Source organism: Camelus bactrianus, chromosome 5 (genome assembly GCF_048773025.1).
Source record: "Camelus bactrianus isolate YW-2024 breed Bactrian camel chromosome 5, ASM4877302v1, whole genome shotgun sequence".
Lineage (NCBI taxonomy): Eukaryota > Metazoa > Chordata > Mammalia > Artiodactyla > Camelidae > Camelus > Camelus bactrianus.
In genome coordinates this window covers 69,493,168-69,517,538 of record NC_133543.1, presented here as the reverse complement: position 1 = coordinate 69,517,538, position 24,371 = coordinate 69,493,168, and the positions used below count along the sequence as shown (strand labels likewise).

Below are 24,371 nucleotides of genomic sequence, written 5' to 3'. Positions count from 1 at the left end.
TCACACACAAACTACTCAGGTCAGAGAGTTAAAAGCTGTACTCTAGGGAAGTTTCCACACAGTCATCTGGTATTTTCGGCTGATATTGAAAAGAACTCAAGTCCGTCAGAGAGATCAATTGGGAGAAACTCCATACATAAAAGGTGTGCTTGGTGTCAACTGCATAAGTGGGAATTCAGACCTGCCTGTGATTTTTCTAAGGCCCCTGAAGCAAGATGCAGACTCTCAGGACAACCAGGATAGGACACAGAGAAAAAGATTAATGGAAAAGAAGAATCCCAACCATCCGAGGTCAGAAATTATGTTCTTGCTTACAGATCCTATGATAGATCCTTGTGGTTCAGGGAATAGCAAAACGTAGTTCTCCCCTCAGAGTCAGGGTCCAATCACTCTGAATATACCCTGTTGTTATCTGTATGAATCCTCTAAGTCAGACTATTTATAGATACCTGCCCCAGCCTAGGAGAGCCTCTCCTATACCAGCTCAGGAGAATCAATTTTGCCCTCTCATCCCATCCCTGCCTTCAGTGACTTCAGGTTGATTTCTTGAAATTGGCATTGGTGGGAATATTTTTTAAGACCAAACAAATCCACAAACACTAACAAATCACAGCTGTCTTCTCCTGGAGGGCCTGTTGTTATAAATTTACCGGCACACAACCCTACCTCGGCCCAAAGTGGGCACAAATATCAGATAAGTAGCTCTCTTCTTAATAATGCCAACGTCTGAGTAGGCTACACATTTATTACCCACACAACCATAACTTACATACTTGTATCTAAACCTTATTTCATATATTTATCCCCAGAATACTTTAGATTCTGTTTTCCAAGGTTATGAATGAGAAATTTCAGTATTTAAAAATTGTCAGGATTATCTCTCAGATTATTTTATCCGAATGTGATTTTAGAAGAATAATTTACTGCCCAGGAAGGTAGTAAAAATTAGTTTTGTGTTTAGGAAGAAGGGGGAAAAATAGTTCTCTTGCACCTGGTCAGAAAATGCTACTTAGCTTTTGAGAATAATTTTGAACAGCACAAAGGCATTCTCCTGTTGATGGTCTTACTCTGGGGCTTGTTTTCTAGAACTGCCTAGAGCATCAGATCCCCAAAAACAGGTGTGTGTGCACTTCCTATGGGAATCTGTCATCCTTTGGTTCACCTCTCCAGTAAGACATTTAAAAAGTCGAGTTTCCTCCTTCAAGTCAGGCTTCAACACGCCAAGGGCAGACACTGCACACCTGCTCCACCTTTGCCTCACGTCACTCATCATCGGCGGGGAGGGGGTCACTGAGAGGGAACACGGAGGGGAGGGTCATCAGCCACCTGAAGAACTGGGCACGGCCGCCTCGGTTGTTTTATACGTCTGAAGGCATAAAGTTGCAAAAGTTGGAAAAGGCAGAACCGCAGGGCAAACTAGCTACATAACTCCTTTCCTGGGAACAGGGATGGAAAAGAGTTTTTACAGTTTGTCAGCTTACAGCACAGTTTGGAGAATACGAAACACAGGTGCCATTACCCCAGCCTTGTTCTGATTTATTCACAACATCTGTGGAGAAAACCAAAGCCCAGAAAGAAATTACCTTGACAACTTCTTTTACCCAGAGTTGTTGTATTTTCTCAATGTTCTAGTCTACACTCACTCCAAAAACACATTTGTGGAATTGAATTGGAACATTTGAATTTCTTTGACAGTTAACAGTTCTGACCTGGTTGCGGTTAATTTGTCTCATGAAAGTAACCACACTGATTTCTAATGAAATTCTAAAGAGTAAGTATCTTCTTTAGAGTAAGCATTATATTGTGTAGACACCCATCAATTTATTGTTGTAGGCTTAATCATAGCCCCCAAGGATGTCCACATCCTCATCTCCAGAACCTGTGAATATGTGATGTCACATGGCAAAAGAGACTTTGCAGGTGTGACTAAGTTAAAGCTTTTGTGACGGGGAGAGTTTCTGAATTACCCAGGTGGGCTCAATGTAGTCACAAGAATTCCTATAAGAGGGAGAGGAGTAGGTCAGAGAGATTCGATGTTGTGCTGCTGTCTTTGAAGATGGAATGGGGCTCTGGAGCCAAGGAATATGTCTCTGCACGCTGGAAAAAGCAAAGGAATGAATTCACCCCGAGAACGAATGCAGCCCTACTGGCCCATTGACTTTAGCCCAGTGGATGACATTTTGGACTTCAGACCTCCAGAACTGTAAGAAAATACATTTATGCTGTTTTAAACCACTAATTTGTTGTAGCAATGATAGGAAACTGATATATTTACAAAGTAAAAGTTAAAAACCTGTTCAACTTTTGTGGGAGAAATTTTCTCTGAAGTCCACAAAATTAGAGACTATATGATTATGTTTCACCACATACTGTTACTTGTCACAATTATATGCAAATAACTGTCCAGATTTTATACCCAAGGTACTTGTGTTTCAATAGCACTTTTTTTAGGCTAAAGGATGATTTTTAGACTTAAGGAAAAAATATGATAGCATCAGTACAGAAATACATATTTAAAATACTAACACATTCCGCACTGCTGAGGCAGGGAGGTTGCCAATTAACTATGATAATGACTTTTTGATGACAAAATTTCACGTTCTGGGGAAATGGAGTTTGGGTGTGTGCGTGTAGTTATCTGGAAGGATACTAGGAAGCAAAATAACCCATTTTAAGAATGCTATCTTAAGCTTCAAAGGAGGTTGATTTTGAGTTCCCACCTCAAAAAAAAAAAAAAAAAAAAAAAAAAGGCAGGCGAGGGGCCAGGGTTTGTGCGGAAGGGGAACAGCCCAATAGTCACTGGCTGATAGATTCTGGGGAGTGAAGCTGATAAGACACCAGCAGGACAAAGTCTTTAGGAAACCAGGTAAATGAAGCACAGTCCTACAAAGGAGCCATAAACCCACAGCAGCGTACAGGTTTTTCACCAATTTTTCTCTGACCTAAGAAACCATGAAGTAAACAAAAATTCTGTAATGAAGAGGCCTGTCTTGGAGGGAAGCCGGGGTAAAGCTCATTGTTTTCACATGGTGGACGGGTGTGGAGCCACCCGGTGAATGAGGAAGGAACAGTCAACAGTGGCGATCCAGTTTGGAAAGAAGCATCTCTTCTGTTCCCTTGCTGTGAAATAAGCAGAAATAAGATAATAGAATCCTAGATGTTAGGTTGCCATTTCTGAAGTCTGCTACCATAACGGGATTTGAGGAAAGTATCCGGATTTGGGGGTGGAGCAGCACAATTCCTGATCCATCAGTTTGTCTTAACTCAGCAAATAGAGGGCTGTGTAAAGGTTCCTGCATAAAATTCTCACAGCTGCGCAATGAGCCAAGCACGCAGCAAATAGATCCTGAACCCATTAGCACCTGAGTGGAGTTGGTGCGAGAGACCCTTAGAAAGCAGTTTTCCAATGAATACCAGAAGCTAGATACTCCTGCCTAAATGAATAAGATGAGGGCATCCTGATGCCTTTTTTCCGAGGGGCTATATTAATTTTCTCTCTCTCTCTCCACTCAGTTGCTCCCAAACTACTAGTTTTACTTTGCAGCAGTGACCAGGGTTTTCCATCTCTTACATCCATGACTACCTAGGTGGCCATGCTTTTAAAAATTGTGTAGGGGAAGAGCAGGCACTGCGCCAGTGTTTCTCTGCTTCCTCACCTACATTATTAAAGCTGTTCCGTTTAGACCCCAGAGCCACGGTTTGTAAACTGTATTGTTTCACAGACACCTTTAAAAAATCTAATAAAAGATGTGTGACCCTCCCACTCCACCCAAACAGGAGACTCTATATATACACATAATTATACAGCAAATGCCACATATATTTGCAGGAGTTCATGAACTCTTGAAAGCCCACTTATGAATACCCATGTGAAAAAGCCCTTGCCCTAAAGGATTGTTTCACCCTGTTTTAGGGTTGCCAAGAGCTTTAAGAAGAGAGAGAGAAAGAGTGCAATGATGCATGTGCGTTTTCTTTTTAGATAGCTTGGATAGTTCCACGAGCTGTTGAAGAGTCGAAAAGCAAATAAACGTCAACAGTTCTGAATCCCAACATTGTTTAATGACAACCTTCCTATGTTTGCCAACTTGCTGCTTAACAACAAGCCTGTTGACACTGTAAAAAGCTTTCCAGGTCCTCCCAGGTAAATGCCCCACTCCTACCAATCACCTGGCCACCCAACTGAACTCTTTAATACACACAGAATTCATGAAGATGAATCATTCTTGTGGCCAAATGTACCTTGACATAGCTTAGATTTTACTTCTTCACAGGTTCTTTTCATATACTAATCCCAGCAAAGATAATCATAAGAAGGCATCAATTTTTAAGTGAAACTCTATGACTAAAATGAAATGCATTGTTTCAATATTTGTGAAAATTGTAAATGTCTAACTTTTCCAAAGTATTTCCATTCCTATTGCTCTAATGTTTAAGGTTTTTGGTTTTTTTTAAGCTTATTGCATTTGCTGCTGAAGTTGTCTTACCAATTTATGTGAAATTCAGTGATGTGTTACTGGGAACAGGGAGGTAAAATTGATGAAAATTGTAACATTCATCAATTCATTATAAACAGATGGGAGAAGTGGTAGATTTCTTGGGGTAGGGGGCAGTGGAAAGAGCGAGTAAGAGTCAAGGGAAGCAGAACTTTTGATGTAGAAAAGAAAACCCACTTGTGGAGTGGATAGCAGATAAACAGCATTGTGCCCTTGCCACTGCCAAAGTAACTTGATCGCTTTCAGTACAACCTGGCAAGAAGCCTCAGGCAGGAGGACTAACCCAGGCAAGCAGGGGGTGGGGCGTGGAATTTGTTAGATTGGCTAACCAAGCCCTTCCCTAACAGCCAAGAAGGAAATGGATTACCTATGGCTGTAACTAAGGAATCTCTGGCCAACAAGACCAGTTGCCTGCATAGACTTCTGCCAAGAAGTGTAAGAATAGCTCCAACTTTCACAGTGGTTTTACTCAAGTTTGGAAACAGGTGGAAATATCTGTGGGGTGAAAAAAAAAAAAGTCAAGAGACAGTTTTGACTTTAAACAGTAAATGAAGATAAAGATTTCCCCCGAGTCAAAAGTGATTGAATTTCTAGAAACAACTTTAAATGCTAGAGGTCAGATTGGAGGTAGACAGATCAGCCGGGACAAGAGGGGACTGAGCTGGAATGGTAGTGGAATGACATTCTCGAGGACAGGCTTGTTAGGTATAGTTTATTCCCCCTTCGCTCTCACATTCTCCATCTGAGGGCATTCACAGAGCATCCGTATCACTACAGGACTTCCCCAAGGTCCTATAGTTAGTGGCAAACCTAATATGCTCCAGAGTCCCTGAGGACTAGTTCAGAGACCCAGGAAATGGAGAATGGACGCAAGAGGTACTACGACAGAAAACCAAACATAGATTAACAGCTGAAGAAGTTGAAGGCATCCAGTTTAACCAGGCATTAGCATGATTTAGAATGAATTTTAGCACTTTAGTTCTTTAACTTCTTGGGTCAGGGTTCTTATTTTTAAACAAGCACATTCTAATCACTCTGCAACTCTGTCTGCAGAAAACCAAAAGCCATAGTTTACAGCAAAGGGATGTTACCACTACGAATGTCAAGCAAATGACGTGATCTACACTGTTCCTCTTATTTAAATAGAAAGTTCTTAGAAAATGTCATTCAAGGATTTGTCCATATCTGTCCATTTGTGAATGATTTAAAATGAAGACTTCTAATTATTTCTAGCTATAAATTGAGAACAAATTTTAAGCAAGGCAGCATTATTAGACTCTAATATTCACATGAACTTTATTTAAGGAGCTGAAGGTCTAAAAACCTGCAGTAAAAAAGAAAGGACACCTTGACTTTATTAATAGTGTTTTAAAACTCTAGTAGAACCTTTTCCAAAGATCTATAATCTCACACAAAAGTAAGGGAAGGACTTCTAGGAGGTCTTCTGCAGTTTATTAAAGAACTTCATCTACTGGAATTTATTAATTTTAATTCTTATTACTGAATCAGAAAAAATTGACCTTTCCAGGGGACCAAAACGTCTCTGTTCTACACACCCAAAATTCACTTTAAATTATCCCAGATGTCATTTTCTTGAAATGTGTTGTAGTAGAACTCCTTCTCTGTGACTTGGTTTTGGTGCTCTAGGTACAGAAGGGTAATTAAGATGTACTTTAAAAAAATATGGATCCTAACTCAAGAAAAAGCTAAAGAACCGTAACATTAGTTTGAAATCAAGCTAATACATAGTTATAATTTGGTGCTCTTTTCACTAATTTGTAGTTTCAGTTGTTCATTTACAATTATTTTTTCTTAGCCTTGGTTTAAAACATAATTTATTTGGCCATCTAATAATGGTGATGCAAGGCCAGGATAGAATTGACTGGGGCCCCAAGGTTAAGCACTCTATTAAGTGACTCCAAAGAGAACGTGTGAACCCTGGCCTTTTTATTTTCACCATTTTCTTTTTATAAGAAATTATTTAAATGTTACGACTATGTAGGTATTTCAATAATGAAAATAAACTAGATAAAAATAAGCCAGTGGTAATACATGAAGGCATTTTGACCTGAAGAAGGGAATGTCTAAAATGCTTTGAGCTACTCTACATAGGAATATGATAAATAGCACATGCTGCACTAATACAATTTGTATTACTGGTAATCACCAGAGCCCATGCGATAAAACCTTATCCAAACACCAGCCTCGTAAGAGAGGGAACATACAGAAATATCAATGGAATCTTCATAAGCCATAACCACAAAAGTGCAAGAGTATTTTCCAAGAAGAGCATAGCATACTCTGTCATCTTTTAGAAATATTGTGAGTAGAATATTCTGTAGAGTTTGAAATGGGGAGCATAATGAAGAAGGTGCATTGTGGTGTTAAGGAGGATCACAGTGGCTATTTAGGGATGAGGCCTGGTTTCTTAAGCATGAAAAGGCAAGAGCAATGACCAAGCAAGTGCTGAATTCATTCTGCCAGGATTTAGGAATAAACTGATGAAGTTCCAAGCAGAGTGACTCTGCATATCCCTCCCGTCTCTGAGAAACTGCCCTAGCAAAGTTTCTCAGTGTTTCCAGTTGAGTTATCAGAAAGTGTTAATCAGGGCACTAACTTACCCTTCAGAGAACTTCCATATTACTCATGGTATTTAGGCAATTCTGATTCCAAACAATGCAGAGAAACCAGGAAAGAATCAGAGTTCACCTTTAGACACTGGGACTTGGAACTTAACTTGGGCCAACCTGCAAATGTCAACACCTTTGTCTTTTGTTCTTTTATATTAATCTGCACTAATCCTTTGATCTTAAGTAGATGGAGTCTTTTTAAATTATCACAAATATTTAGGATTTTTGTTTAATTTGGTTATTGAAATGACCAACTTCCAGCTATATTCTTGTATACACTTTAGTCTTAAACATTATAGGAGTCTTTGGTCTTCTGCTCACGTACCCATGACAGCTGCAGCCCCTGCACTCCTCTGCTGTTTCGTAACCTTGATGGCAAGTGGTCTGACTGCATATATATCCACTGTACCAATAGATTGAAAGAAAACTGCAAAGCCACTCAAGATTGAATATGTAAACCTTAATAGAGGCTCAATAATTTTCAGGTATTAGCAACTTTAACATCTTATTCAGGTAACAAAATGAACATTAACCTTTACAATTCCATTAGTCTACATATAGTATCTTTTGATAGTCACAAGAATGAAGAAATATCACAAGTTCACAGCACAGGGTTCATTCTAGATCTGGGCGGTGTGCTGTAGTTCTTCAGTCACAAACACGTTTCCACAAAGAAAATTTGTTGAACGAAGGTAGGGAGGAAAGAGGACTTTTATTTGATCTCTATTAAAGTTGCATAAATGTAATCTTCAACATCCCTTTTGTGAAAAAAAAATAATGATATAGTTAAGGGTGCATGTCTTATTAAAACTCAAAGTCTCTCTTTTATACTAATTAACAGAAATCCTTTGGCATAGTCAAGAGAGGTCAGATGGAAGAGAGGGGTAGCCTGAGTTGAGTATTCACTTATTCTTTCATTCCATCATGCTTCGTAAACAAGGAAGCAGTTGAACGGGGTGGGGAGAGTCTCCCTGTCCTTTCTCAGACTTCAAGCTGTAAATCTAAGACAACTGACCTAAAATTTTTAAGTACCCTCTTACCTGGACAAACATTTATACAAACACACTGGCGTGTGGAGTGGGGAAGGGGGCATGTGTACACTCATGCTGTTGGTGGTGGGGATGTTGTCCATGGGGAGGAGGTGGTTCAAAAGGTCGGTAGAGAATGGACTGTTAACCTATATAAGCTGGGAGCATTTGGCTTATTCCTTTGAAGTAGGCCAATTCTTGATATGTTCTTAAGTTCATTTATTCATTGATTCATTTGTTGGTTTATTCAGTCTTCAATTTATTTACTGAGAACCAATTCTCTTCTAAGAGTTACCCTTAGCACAGCTATTTTCCTTTCAAATAGCTAACTGGAAAGCTGGAAGATAAGTTACTGTAATTCTGTAGGGGAAATAACTCAAGTACACCTGAATTTGCTTGACTAATATCAAAATAGTAACCTATTTTTTAAAAATGAGTCCTGAAACAAAAATGCCATCTAACTTAGATATTCATCTGAGGGTCTGTAAGTTTTAAATAATTAAGTCAGTGATTAAATTGTAGCAAATTGAAGGAACAAGCTTCTAGGCAGTTAAAAAGAAAAAAAAAAAAAGCAAACCATGAAAGGGAATGTAATGAATAGGGTAATTTATCTACCTTTACATTGAAACTATGTCTAAAAACAAGCCTGTCTCCTTACACACCTTTTCCTTTGTCTCCATGAAATAAGACAGGATCTTTAATGAAGTTATGAATCTCTCTGTCTCTATCCAAACTGGGAGCTCATGTCTAAAATATGCATCTTGGCAGCTGACAAATATTTCCAAAGGAAATTTTGATGAATTTTCTCTTGTGAACTCAGTTCCCTTTAAGAAACCAGAATTATGCTTTATGTGTAAGTACATAACAAAAACTTGACAGGAAGAGCTCTTTTCTCCAGAGGTGGCTTGATCCTTCCTCTGTGAGAAGTGGACTGCAGACTGATAGCCTTGTTTTGCCATCCCTGAGGACGACAAAAGATGCCATCAGAGATGATGGTATCAGAGCTTGCATGGGGCCCCTTCCTACCTATATCCCAGCCCGTGACCACTGCGGTACCCCAGGAATCAGTTGAGGTTCATCGTCTTTTTCAATTTAAATGCAATGGATTTGAACCTTATCCCGAAAGTGATGGGAACTCCACTTTTCCCGGTTTCTGTAGCAATTCTTACAGGGGAAAGGGGGAGAGCGTAAGGATGGTGCGTGCTTTTCCTAGTGGACACTGACTCTGACCTGCTTCTTCTAAATTTGTGATGGACTGTGATGTTCCCCCCAAGGGCTATGTCTGTACCGTACCACATCACCCCGAGGCAAAATACAATACTTCTTCCTTGATTTCTTCCCTGAAACACCATACTAGTTATACGAATGAGTAGAACACTTTATTAAAGGTTTGAGAATGACAAGGGGATTTATGGAGTTAGCCTTAGAGTGCCTCTTCTTCAACGCTTTCCTCAAATTTCTCTTCCTTCACTTGATTATGCAAAGCCGTTACACTCTCCACCATCGAATAACCAAAAACACGTCAACCTGCTAGCCTAAACAGTGGGCTCTTTACTCCTGCTTTTCCCTTTTATCAGCACCATTGAGATGCTAGACTTCCTTTTATTCTGCTCCTCCATGAGAGACTCTTCAGGGACGGGAACTGCATTGATTGATTTCTACTGATAAGAGTTTTGTCACTCCATATAGCCAAAGTAGCTATAGTTGGGTTTTAAATAACCACTTGCTTTTTCTCCATGATACTACATGGTCCTCAGTACCACAGATGTCACACTTTCTGCCAGAGGATCACAGGCAAAGCCATCTCCATATATAGACTGTCTTGTCCAGTCTCAAGATCCAAACTCTTGCTGGTCATGCAGGGGAAGGGAAAGAAACAGGATTTTTTTAGTATCTACATTCACAGTGACTAAAAAAAAATAGATAATGATGTTCCCGATTTTATAGATAAGGAGGCTAAGATCAGAGAAATAACTCGCATAAAACTACATGGGTATTCAAGGCAGGGCCAGGGACTGGGCCCAAGTCCTCTGGCCAGCAAAGCTATGTGCCCTTTCCTTTGGTTGCACTACTAGGAGAAAAAGATGTTAAACTGTGTTTTCCTGTATTTGAATCCCCCACCCTAACCCTGGGGCATTTTGTTTGAGATTTTCTCAAGCATCCGCTCAGATTCTCCCAGCAGGTGGTAACGTTTCAGGTAAACTGCCCAGGGGCAAATAGCCTAATGAGTCCAAAAGAGCCCTTCCCTATGCCAGGCCGAAGGAAATTCAGGCCTTAGGTTCAGGGTTCAGTGACTAACTGAGTTCAGAGAGATCCTCAAGTCAATTGGCAAATTGCATATTTGAAATAAACTGAAAACTAAAATTTTGGATGGATGATAGGTTTGGAGGAGGTGAGAGAATCATTTGGAGAAAAGAGGCATGACCTGGTGGTAAATGTGTGCTCACATGCATTTATCTGTAAGTGGATGCAGACACCTCTTTTGCTGCCTGCCTTTAGAAAACCACTTAACCAATAATGCAGAAATGTACCATTGTAATACCCTAACTTTTTGCTTGTACATGTTTGCTGTAAAAAACATATGCAGCTACAGTGACTTCAGGCTCACTGTCAGGTGCAGAGGCAACAGCCTTCCACAGCTTCCTTTAACGTACCTTGTTATTGACTTTTCTCTAATCCTCCAATTGTTCATAGTCAGACCTTTATTTCCTCAGCTTCTCTCACAATTGTGTAAACTCTCATATCCATATTAATCCCTTATTCATAGTGTTCTGTCTCCTTGATTGAACCTTATCTGATATAATGCCTATTTATAAAAAGGATTACAAGAGTTACCTTTAGTTGTACTTCAGTGGAAGAGCTCTAGAAACTCAAGGTAAGAGATGTCCCTTGGAAGAACCATAAAAATGGTTAAAAAGGTAAATTTAACTTTGTAAGTCAGTAGCATTAAGTATATTCACACTGTTGTATAACCATCACCGCTACCTCTCTAGGACTTTATCTTCCCCAACTGGATCTCCATACCTACTTAACAGTAGCTCTCCATTCCTCCCACCCTGCTTGTCTCTATGAGTTAGACTATTCTTGGCACCACATGTAAGTGGAATCACACAGTATTTGTCCTTTTGTGTCAGGCTTGTCTTCCAAGTCTGCCTTACTATTTTGATTAAGCTAAGTGAGTTTAGCTCTCTTTGCTGCCATTGGATGGTGGCAACGACTTCTCTAGGGTAAGATGCTTGGTATGATCATGTCCAGGGACACCTGAGATAGAGAAACTTAATATGCAGATTTACCAAGCCAGGGTAATGTTTGCTTTCATAAATATGGGCACTTGAGCAGATCAGCAAAATTCAAAGTGACAAAAGGCGAGCTTTATATATGCATTCTGCATATGTGCGTGGCAATATTTTGACACTAGGAATGAGTATCAAACTTAAATTTTTATCACTAGATTAGCAAAGTTTACCAAGCCCCTGCTGTATTAGAGGTATCAAGAGAATGAGATAAAGATCCCGTGCTCAGTAAAAAAAACAATGTGAAAATTGCTTCTTAGGCTCCTCATCAGCCATCATGATGAACATCGCTCTGAAATATTACATACAATAGATAACTAAGGGTATAAGATAACTCAAGGGTTAAAAATGTAGGTTTTACTGATGCTCCCAATAAATATTTGTAAGGAAGAAAGTCATTCCTATGAAAGAGGAGGCATTGTGTTTCAATGTGATGGAGAGTACGTTAAGAACAATGTATTTCTGGCAAAAAAATGCTTAGAACTCAGTCAACAAAACAAACCAGACTGCTGTTAAAAGTTAAAACACTGTATTTCATCAATCCTAAGACACATATTTTTTTCTCCTTTTAGATCTCTAAAACTGAAAAGCATCTTACAATCTATAGGTGGAATTGGGTAAATTGAATAAAATATAAAAAGCATCTTCATCTCTTTCCTGAGGTTGTTTGCCTTTCTTTTAAGGGAGGGTTTGTTTGATATTCATGCGTGTATGTGCGTGCTTTGTTTTTCAGAACTCGTTTGAGTCTTCCATATTCTGGTGTTGATAAATAAGAGTTTAGAATTTAAATGGTGCAAAACTCTGAACTTTTCTTTTCTGTTCTTTGTTCTGACCCTCACTGGGAACTGAAGCAGAAAGAAGGTCTGTGTTTGACTCTTGCCTCTTCCACTTATCCATCTGTGTGATCTGACAGTTGACTTAAACCTCTCTATGCCTCGGTTTCCTCAAGTGGTGAATAATGGTATCTACCTCATAGCATTATGTGGATTAAGTGAATTTAAGTAAAGCACCTAGACTAATGCATGGCACATTCTGATCACTCCCCACTATTAGCTGTTAACCATTGAGCCTCGCTTCCTTGATGGTCTCTTCTGGGCTCATGTGTTTAATTATACTCTTTATTTGGGACAATTCCCAAAATTACATCTTCAGCATTAGCCTTTCTTCTGAACTCCAGGTGTCTATATCTGTTTACTCCATTTGGATATCTAAGGGTATCTCCAAATTAACAGGTCTACAAGAGAACTCTTGGAGTTTTTACCTTAATTAAGTTGTCTCCTCCAACTTTTTAAAACCACCCTCTTGGTCTGTCATACCATCCAGGCTTTTGGCAAAGCATGTCAGTTCAACCTTCAAGATGTATCCAGGTTTGACCACTTCTCACCACCTCCACTGCATTTATTCTGGTTCAAATGATCCACTGGAGGAGCTTCCAACTGACTTCTCAGCTTCCTTCTACCTTGCTTCCTATGTTTTATCAGAGTGGTCTCTTTAAATTGTGACCCATTATCATGTTCCTCCTTTGCTGAAAATCCTCCAATCATCATTTTCCATCTCCCTCAGAGTAAAGCTGAAGTCCTAACACAGCTTTTCAGGTGGTACCTTATCTGGCTTCACTATCCCTGGCATCACCTTTTTCCCCTCTTCTCTCTGCTCCAACCACTGTGGTTTCATCCAGTGGCTTATGAAGCATCCTGCTCTTGCAAGCCTCTTTCCACAAATATCCAAGATGGCTTGCCCCTTTATTTCTTTCAGGTCTCCTATCAAATAGGCCTTCCTTCCCTGACTGCCATGCAGAAACAGCATCCGATTCCCTCTTCATCGTATATTCTTCATGTTACTGTTCTTCCTTGCCCTTATCACCAGCTGATACACTACCTATTTGTCTTTTTTGTTGAGGCTGTATCCCAAGGGCCTAGAACAGTACATAATAGGGGCTTGATAAACATTGAATAAATGAATAAAATAATGTGTCACTTTTCTGAGGATGGCTTTGTTGGGACCCTCATTGGAGTGATTGGATTTCCCACTACAAATGGATTTGCATTTATTTTAAGGGTCTTTGAAAGATTATAGTTGGGTTAAAAGGAGTTTTGTTTTTGTTTTTTTTTTCACTCTCATATTTTCCTCCCGAGATTTGGACACTGTTTCTCTTACTCACTTGTTCAGAGCCAATCAGTGTCACCCTTTAGTCTGCCAAAGTGGCTGCTGAGTGATGAGGCATTTCATCCCTCCAGGAACTTAAAGAACTGCCTGTGCAGCAGGTACAGTTGCTGCCAGCTATGAGCAAAAATCTGCACTTGATCAAGCCAAAATCTCCTAGTAGGAAGCAGAGTCAAGGAACATTCAGACTCTGGGTTAGCTCAGAGGATCTTTCAAGTCTTCCCTTGAATACTTGTGCAGATTTTTAGTGCTCATGAAAGCAAGGCACCCCAGAGAGTTTGCTGTAGTCCAATATACTGAAGGATCCCCACAGAGCTTCAACCACAACTCTGCAGAGAGAGATCTGGGTCTCTAATGACTAAGCTCATCGTATACTTTTATAATTTAATTTCTAATAAAATGTTATTTGAACCAAGAGAAAAGTCCCTTGTGGGTTTTACTGTTTGAGCTCGAGTGGTAAAGAACTCAGCTTTTTCTCATCAAGATGACTTTTCTTTTCCTGCTGTAGAGCCAGCTTAGCAATGTGCTAGTCTTTGTCTGTTTGGCTACCATAAGACAATACCAAAGACTCGGTGTTTTAAACAGGAGAAATTTATTTCTCACAGTTCTAGAGGCTGGGCAGTACAAGATCAAGGCACTCACAGATTTGGTTCCTGGGGAGAGCCTGATTCTGGCTTATAAGTAGCCACCTTCTGGCTGTGTACTAAGGTGGCCTTTCCTCTGAGTGTGCTCCTGAAGAGAGAGAGAGACAGATCAGTCTTTCTCTTCTTAGAAGGGCACTAATTTCATCATAAGGGTCCCACACCCATGACCAAATTTAAACCTAATTACCTCCCAAAGGCCTTACCTCCAAATACCATCATATTGGGGGTTAGGATTTCAATATATGACATTCAGCCCAAAACAGTGGTGAAGAGCTTTGAAGTCAGAGTGACCTGGATTCAAATCTTGGTTGAGATCATTAGTGAGTACATTTAGGCAAGTTACTCAACTTTCCTAAGCCTTTTTAAAGTCTGTAAAATGGACAGTCAGCTATCTCACTGAAGTCCTACTGGTAGAGTATGTAGCAAATCATCTCTGTAGAGCAAATGTTTAGATGGTAGCTGTCATTTTTGTATTTTAAATGCCTCCCTTTAACTTTTGTAACCACTAAAAATATTCAAAGAAGTAGTCTACTTACAATGAAATCTGGCATAATTTTTTTCTGACTTATGTATTAAAATGTAAAATGCATTATCTCTCCCCTTCAAAGGAAAATGGCCTTATAGGTTCTTAAGCTCGTAGTTTAAGGTGCCAGTTTTCATAATACTTAATAAATTCCCTATGTAATATTTTACAAACATAAAAGGAAATAAAGTATTGCAAAGATTTTATACTTAAATACTATAGCTTATTTTTAATCAATCTAATATGAAGGTAGAAAGTAAATGTATTCAGACAAATACATATATATATGTATTTTATTTACGTGGAGTTCTAGGCATATAGTATGTATTTAAGAAATGTTAACTCCCCTTCACCCCAATACCTACATAGACTTTAACCCAAAATTTATATAGAAGTCCATGACAAAAATGTTAGCATTTTAATTTTTTAGTTTTTTAAATACTTTCTATTTAAAACATTTTCAATATTTTATTCATCTGCCTGACTTCTACAATTTCTAGTGCAGACAATAAGAGCTGTAAGTACCTACAGTCTTTTGTCTAGTGTGATCCTTTAAACTGTTAATCATTGTTAATCGTTGTTATGTCATTCTTTTGCTGAAATGTTCACTGTATGCCAGATTCATTTATTAATTGAGCGAATATTTATTAAGCACCTGCTGTGTATTAAGCATGGCTCTAGATGTGGGTATATCGAGGTGAATAAGACCAATAAGGCCTGTCTCCTGAAGCAAAATAAATTCTGATAATAAACAAACAGCCAAGATAATCTGATTTTTAAGAGTTCTAGAAAGGGCTGAAGAATAATGAGCAAGGGTAGAAGATGTTCCTTTAAAAAGCTCGTCAGGGGAGGCTTCTCAGAGGCAGTGCCATCTGAGCTGAAACCTGACATTTGAACTGAAGGAACCAGCCAGGTAAAAAGCCAACAAAGAGCATTGTATTGAGAGGGGAGAGCAAACCCAAGGCCCCCAAGGGACATAAGAATTTAGCATCTTTAAACACCAGTGGGTAGACCAGTATGGTTGGGAGCCCAACAAATAAACCTTGGAGGAGATGATACATAAAGTAGGCAGGAACCAGAATATATAGTGCTATGTGGCCCAAAGGAAAATGTTTAGATTTTATTCCAAATTCAGTCAGAAGCCAAAGAAGGATTTTAAGAAACAGAGTGGCATAATTTGACTACATATTAAAATGATAAACTTGGCAATTATGTGCTGAATTGCTGCAGAGGGTAACAAAAGTGAAAACTAGGAGCCCAGGCTGGTGGCAGTTTCCACAATCCACGAGAGAGGTTAAGACCAAACTGGTGGTAGTAGAGAGAAGGAGAAAAGGAGAAATCAGACACCTAGATTTTAAGCTTGAATAAACAAGGCAAATTGCTGGAGGAGGAGAAACCTAGCACAGGTTTTGACAAACTGGGGAGTTATCAGGAGTTCTGTTTTTGATATGTTAAACTTGACATATTTATAATATCCAAGTAGAAATGTCAGATGTTGTTGGTCATGGATATTTAGGATCTGCTGGTATCTAGGTGGTATATAAATCCACTGGGCTAGGAGAAAGGATAGCTAGAAAAGTGGGCACCTGAGCAAGTTCTGTAGCATTCCAACATTTAGAGGTCTCATAAGAAGGAACTTGCAAAGAAGAATGGAGGTAGAACACTCAAAAGTAGAAGAAAAACCAAAAGAATGTGTCATTGAATACTATCTATGATTGCCAGCAATTCTTATGCCAAATGCTGTTTTAATTGCCTTAAACCAACTTAATCCTCAGAATTTCAAGAGGTCTGTGCTATTATTACCCCCATTTTACAGGGACAGAAATGAAGACACAGTGAGTTAACCATTTTGCCTAAGTTCACACAGCTCCTAAAGTGGCAGGTCTAGGACTCAACTCAAAGCTATCTAATTCCCAAGGCCATATTCTTAATTAGGATCTGATACTGGCTTGATTTGCAAATGAAAAGTAGTTTCCATCCCCTTAAAAATACCAAATGTCCCTGAGAGACAAAATAAGATGACAGGAAAGTATCCATTGGATTTGTAACATGCAGATAGGTTGCTGTCTTTTCTCTATGGAGAAAATTTTTCAAGTGGAACATTGGTAATAGAAGACAGACAGATGGGGGTTTATCAGTAAGCAGGAAGTAGGAAGTAGAAACCACAGTGTGAGATGGCTCTTGTGCGAAGTTCTCCTGCAGAGCAGAACAGAGAAATGGGGCCACAGCTAAAGAGGGATTTGGGACTCAAGGGAGGTGTGCTGGTTAAGTCATCTGGGAAGCAGACCATAAGATGGAGGAAGAAGTACAGAGATTTATTGGAATAATACCTTTGCAAGATAATGGAGAGGGAGCAGGAGTAGGTGGGGAAAGACTTGATAATGACAGAGGTTTGAAACCTGTGAAAGGAGAGGGGGAAGGGGAGGAGGATTAGGTCAGAGGAGACTACTGGGTAGCTCTGAGAAAGTTTCAGCTGCTGAGTCAGGGAGCTCTGTCATAAAGACACCCTGCCCATAGAGGAGTCCTTCATGAGGCAGAATGGCCAGGATTTGGGGGACTTGCTGTGGTCAGTCATGGGCCAGGGCTGTCTAAGGAAAGCCTTGCCTTGGCTTAAATGCTACAGTGGCTCCCAAAGGTGCTGCAGCTGGAGGCTCTCAATGAACTGCACTCCTCAAAACTGAGCAACAAGGTCTGTATTTAAGGCAAATCTGAGTGGGAAACCTCCACGGCCATCCCGGGAGGGTTTTGTATATTGACTTTATATGCTAATGAGAATCAAGGTATAACAGATAATACAATTACTTAAAATTTACAAAAACTAACACAGGACTTAACTTTGCCCCTAACACCAATATTTTGGGGAAAAAAAAAATTCCCTGGTGTTCACTTAAATGGCACCAACAGAGTATTAAGTATATAAAAAACGTTATCCCAGGAACTTAGCTCATTGAATATGAAGTCTGGACCTTCAACTCCTACAATCCAATAGAATAAAAAACTCATTTTAAGAAATAGGCAAAGGACTTGACATTTCTCCAAAGAAGACATAAATGGCCAGTAGGTATAGAAAAATAAGTTCAACCTCACTAACCACCAAGGACATGCAAGTCAGAACCACAATGAGATATCTCCTCATACTTGTTAGGGGGGCTACTATCAAAAAAGAAAAGGTAGTAAGTGTTGATGAGGATGTAGAGAAATGGGAACCCTTGTCTACTGTTGGTGGGAATGTAAAAATGGTGGATGTGCTATGGAAAATGATATGGAGGCTTCTCAAAAAATTAAAACTAGAACTACTCTGATCCAGCAATCCCACTCTGGGTATTTAGTCAAAATAATTGAAGTAAGGATCCTAAGAGATATTTGCAATCTGATGTTCACTGCAGCATTATTCACAATAGTAGAGCTGTGGAAACAAACTGAAGGTCTATTAACAGATAAGTGGATTAAAAAAATGTGATGTGTGCATGCAAAGGAAAATTGTTCAGCCTTGAAGGGAATCCTACCATATGGGACAGCACAGATGAACTCTAAGGACGTGATGGTCAGTGATATAAGGCAGTCATGGAAGGACAAAGACTTTATAATTCTGCTTACATGAGGAATCTGAAATAGTCAAACTCATAGAAGCAGGGAGTAGAATGGTGGTTGCCAGAGGCTGGACAGAGAGGGAAATAGAGTTATTATTCAGTGGGTATGTGTCAGTTACACAAGACAAATATGTTCTCAAGATCTATACCTATAGTCAACAGTACTGTATTATGTATCTAAAAATCTAAGAGTATAGATCTCATGTTAAGTGTTCTTACCACAGGTTTTTAAAAAGTATTTTAAAAAAAAATCTGGATACTCTTTAGCAAACAAATCAGGGTTTCTCAGTCTGGGGCTACCTAAATTTGCAGGGCCTAACACAGGGCTAGGTGAATCCACAAGGTTATGAGGAACAAAATGGTGAAGCAGAGCATGCCTGCAAATGTAACTGTCATGTCTCAAAAGTTTGGCCAAATCACATAATCACTCACTTGATGAGGTATTTAATTTTACCTGAGGAGCTCAAAACACTTGGTAAATAAATGTCATTAAAACCTTTTCCTTACTATGTGAGATGGTAATCTAAAGATACAACTGGAAAACTTGAGTGATAAGGTACCAAGGTGAACTGTGTAAAAGGTTACTAGTTCAGTGATCTGAAAATTTTGTTTTTAAAAATCTAGAAACCCTTTTTGGGAACTGAAATGATAAAGCAGTCAACAAACAAATCAAAAGTATTAGGAAACTAACTTTGTGCAAAACACTAGTCTTGTTGCCTTCTTAATTGGATACAAGGTCAACTGCATAGATAGCAAAAAAGTTAGGAATTCACGCTGTGTATGTTTTCACTGGACTGGGAGACCAAATGCTTTGAGTGATGTTAGGAAACACACCAAGATTTTAAAACCCTCACAGATTATCAAAAACCAGATTAAGGTTTTTCTGTACTAGATCAAAGTGTGTACGTGTGTATGTATGTATGTGTGTATATATGTGTGTGTGTATATATATGTACATTTTAAGTCAATACAGCACTCGTGAAATAATACTTTAATGTATTTTTCCTCAGAGTTAATGAGCTTCCTATTAGAAGTAGAGTAATTCCTGAGATATCAGTAGCTTGGGGAATTCTTGGTGAAATTACTCTAATAATCTGAGGCAGCATGAAGGCAGTAATACAGCAGGTGTACAAAAATATTCACACCCACTCTCTGTTCCCTGGGAATTTAGGTGGCTAATCCCATATGGTTAACAGTACTCATTATGTGTGGTAGAGAGTGACTCCAAAACAATAAAAATCACCAAGGAATAATAAGAGGGAGTTAAAAATGAAGGGAACCAGGCCTTTCTGAGGAAAATAAAGCTGCTGGCAATTTTGGCCAGTGGTCGCCAATACTACGCCCTCTTCAAACCAGCTTGGATGCTAGTTTTGTTCAAGGACTGACTATGGAAGAATCTAATTCACTCAACTAACATAGTCATGAGCTCAGTACAGACAACTGACTTCTTTCTCTCGTGGTGCCACAGATGGTTCAGCTGCTACAAGGCTATCTGCATGGAAATTGCTGTAAGTTTTTGTGGAAAGAGAGAAAGAATGTAAAGCTCTTTACTGTCAGAGTTGCAGGCACAAGATTGCTGCCTCTACCCTCCTGAGAGAAAACTGGCTTACACACAGCACACGGCAGGAACGACAGTACGCCCCCTCTACCACCAGGTATTTGTGAGAGGATTTCCTCTCGGGGAAGAGCAGGGGACTGGGCATTATGTCAGCTCCAAGGAACACCACGAGTGCTTCCTTTTCACGAGGTCCCAAGGAGTGAGCTAAAATAGGTCTCAGACTCGTAAATTAAGAACAATAACTCTGCAGAGCAAAACTGATTTTGTGCACTCAGGCAATGGGATTAAGTTAATGCCACAAGCCCTTCTCTTTTGTGAAGGGTAAACTTCTCCTGGCTGAAGAGAACGGCAATAATTATTCAGAATTCCTGAAGTAGGCCAACCACTTGTCCAGAGGGCAAAGAAATCCTGCTTGACTGGCTTCCCCTCGAAACCAGTGTCAAGTTCCTGACCTTATGAACTCCTCAGAACAATATTAGGTGGCAAAGGAGGAGCTGTTCTCTTCAGCTTCTTTCTTTTTCTCTCCTTTTTAAAATCTGAGCAGGCCATATGGTTATGTTTGTATTGGCACTCACAGATTATTTCTCAGAGAATTAGTCTATGTGATTGTGGGCTTCCATCCTTTATAAATTGGACAGTGTTTTTCTTGGTTTCCCTTTCTTAAAACGATAGTGTTCATTCAGGGAATCCTTTTTTTTTTTTTTTTCTTATAGTGAGTGGTGCTGGCAGATGAGCATGGACATTATTGTAGCTGTACTCTAATAGTTTACTTTTAAGAAGACACTATTGTATTGTTAGAGAAAAAGACAGTGGATCACTAAGTATTTTCTGAGTGGGACTGGTGACAATTGGTCCAAGAACTGGAAAAAGTGAGGATGAGACATGATAGTCTAAAGCAGTGGCTCTTAAAGTGTGGGATGTCACAGATCTCCTTGAAAACTGGATGGAAACTAGGAAGGTACACTTCTCGTAGGAAAATAAAGTTTATTTGCTCACAAAAATTCATGTAGTATCTCAAGAATTTCAGAAGCCTCCCAACATGCATCAATGAATCCTTACCCCGAAGTTTATGAATGTCAGGCGAGTCCTGTATAAGAAAGATGTGGAAGTTTTGGTGTTTTTTTTTTTTTTTTTTTAACTTCTACCAAGTTTTTGAATCCCCCAGCATCCCTTGACCTAAGGCTGAAGTTTTTGGGTCTTCCTAATCAGCCCCACTGCTCTGAGCATGGCCATCAAGAAACACAGGTGGGTCACCATTGGCAATGATTGGATTCTTCACGAGTGCTGGTTATGAAGCAAATGCTCTACCCTACCATCCTCTAAATGTTGAGTTCTTAAAACTTCAACCACAAACAGTGTAATACAAAACTCACTTGGGGGACTCAGGGTATCACTTGTGAGAAGATACACATGATTTCAAAACTGGCTCTAGCTGGGTGATTTTGCAGTTGCCTGTATGAAATGATCCTTCAGTTTTAGCTTTGACCTTAGGGAAAATAGCCACATCTCGATCCATTCTTCGTAATAAGCAGCTTGGATAATAAGAATTCAAAGATTAAAAGTATCCGGAGAAAGAACTAACCTTTCTCTTCTTGAGACGTTCCCTCCAGGGCAGGCCGAGGGTATACTACCGAAGAAGGAAAGCTTATCACTTTTCTATCCATGGTATCCTGAGCTGTCAATTCAGCAGCTTTCACAAGAACTAAACCTACTTTACAAAAAAAAAAAAAAAAAAGGAGAGCTTGAAAGTGTTGTACCATTAGCTATTCTGATTCTAGTCCATGCCAGGAAGCAAAGGTTCTTATTATACCATGTTCTATTTTTGATCTAATCCATATCAACAGCCCGAAGTCTCAGCATGGTAATGCTGAGGGAATTCTTTGATGATAATTGGAAACTGCACTGCCTTGCCCCTTAAGTTATACAATCCGACTGTCACTAGGAGTGTCATTTGGGCTTTAAAGAACCGAGGATAAGAAAAGGGGGCATCGGAAGTCTCTGGAAGGTACAGCAGCAAGTCAGAGTCTCTTGTGAAAGTTCTCCCGTTGGGTAGGCTGGGATATAGAAGAAAGTGTGGGCCCCTACCCTGATAATTTAGAGCCTCCAGACAACTCAGTATTCCATCATTCAAATACCCAGACAGCACTACCTTTACTTCTGGGGCAGACAAGAAGATATGGGTAGAAAAGTCACACTACACAGCAGTTATTGAAAACAGTTAAATATAACAGCAGGCGTTAAAACCTGGTACCTTCTTGTCATGATAAAGATTGTAACAAGAACAGGAAATGGCACAGCACAAATCCGTTTGCATGATAATGATCTCGTGAATGTAAAGAGCATAGGAAATGGAACAAATGTAACCCATTCCATTACCACCTTCAAACGGTAACCTCCTTGTCCTAGTCACATGCCCTACTTAGAGTCCTGATTAAATCACAAAGGAAATCAAAAGGCTGACTATGACACTGGGGGAGCAAAACAGCCCCCACTTCTGTGTGTGCGTATGTGTGTGTGTGTGTGTGCATGTCTTTCCTCCCCTGAACTCTCTTGGGCTGGAGAATTCCTACAGCTGATTCCCTAACTTTGACTCGAATAAAGCAGGTCAGACACAGAAGGAACAAAGCAAACTAAAATCCAAGGAGTCATCTGGGAACAGGCAGTCTCCTTACCACCCTTTATCAAGACAAGGAAACCCTGACCTTCCCCTAAACAGAAGCCGTTAACAAAGAAGTTGACTGAAGGCCTTTCTTCCTTCCAGCCCTCATACCTCCTCAGCCTATTGAGGAAAATGGAGCATCTGTCTCATGATGTGTTCTCTCTCTCCTATCTAAAGAGGTTGCAATTTGATTAGGGCTCATCAGAAAGTACAAAGAGTTGTCTTAGGAACACAAGGGAGCCAGAACTGGTTGAGGTCAATCAGGCCAAGTCAAAGTTGGAGCTGCCATCCATTCTTCTTTGACCTGGCCGTGTTTCCCAAAAGGCTCTGTTCCCAGTGGAAAGCTCTTTAAGTAATACTATGTAAAATCTATAATAAATCATCTCACCCCAAGATGACTGATTCAGATATGAGGGGGAGTAGTGAGGAACGATGGCTGAGTTTGCCAAATAAATCCTAGAGAAGAGGAAAGCCAGATTGCCTGGAGAACTGTGCCCACACCCCACCCCAACCAAATGTCACTCACTCTGCTCAGCTGGCTAGTAACTCCTTACATGGCATCCAAGTAGCTGCACTATACATTTTCTTCTACTGGGGATTTGTCCAGGCAAGCAAGCCTGAATATACTTTACATTTCAGGCATCCTGGATATCTGTCCCTTCCAGATGATATCCCAGTTACCAAATGGCCCTGGTTGGTTAATGAGGAATGCAATAGTCTTCCTTGCCCCAGTCATATGTCACTTGTTAAGTGATATTAGGAGATTCCCAGGTGATTTCACATCTTAAGAAAGTAGTTAGTGACCTCCTTCTCAGACACCATGCAAAAAAATTTCTGTGGGGTACATCAATTTCCTAAGAACCCTATCTTGATTCCCAACACAGATTATGTTGGAAAATGTTCAAAGAAAAGGATTATGTTCAAAGAAAAGGAAGCCCTAAGTTTCAAATGGCCTAAAACTTAAGTCGGTTATAAGCACTGAAAAATAATCATTTGGGGACAGTACTTTGTGAGAAAAAGAATTATACTCGAAAACTGGCTAAGTAGTTTTGAATCTCTAATTCCTTCCTATGATTATTAACTGATTGTATATGATTGTGGTAAGCCACAATAACGGGACCTGTTTTACTTAAAAACATTCTCTAATACTCTTTTTAAAAGTGATAGGATTGGGATAATTAGAGTCTAGTTTGGGTTATTGAATAGACCTCCAATTTTTTCTTTTACAGTTTTCTATTCTCATCTCTTTCATTCCCACATGGCCACCTTATATGTAAACATACCTTTGCAACATAACTGTTTCTTTTCATTCTTTTACTATTCTATGGGCGTCTTTGTGGTTGTTTAGAAGAACTGAAGTTGAGAGCAGGATGAGGAGGCAGATCTCACTAGCTGTGTAGCCTGGGGATAATCCCTCAGTATTTCTGAGCCTCAGTTCTTTCATTGGTAAGGTGAAGAAATTGGTTGGCTGGATACCTGAAGGTCCCTTCTAGCTCTGAAATTAAAGAGACGCTGGGTTTCTATGAAATCTAACCCAGGGACATACACATCACCTGCATTTGTTGTTGATGTTGTTCTGTGGACTTTTGATTAACATCACATTGAGTGTCTATTTTTAAGGAGAGTGTTATCTTCTCTTTCCACGAATTCTAAATCTGTCTCCTATTTCTTGCCTAAAGTTCTTTATCTTTACAGCTGAGAGGTACTTTGTCATCTTCAGTGTCTATTTGTTTCCACAGTGTCTATTTGTAAAAAAATAAAGAAAGGAGAATAGGAAAGAAATCTTGAAG

The 24,371-nt window shown here is 39.6% G+C and overlaps 1 long non-coding RNA gene across 1 annotated transcript in view; it reads right to left on the bottom strand.

The window, feature by feature from the left end:
• LOC141577732 (uncharacterized) overlaps positions 1-24,371 on the bottom strand; it is a 43,553-nt gene that overhangs the window by 1,112 nt on the left and 18,070 nt on the right. The gene's annotated exons all lie outside the window — the stretch shown is intronic.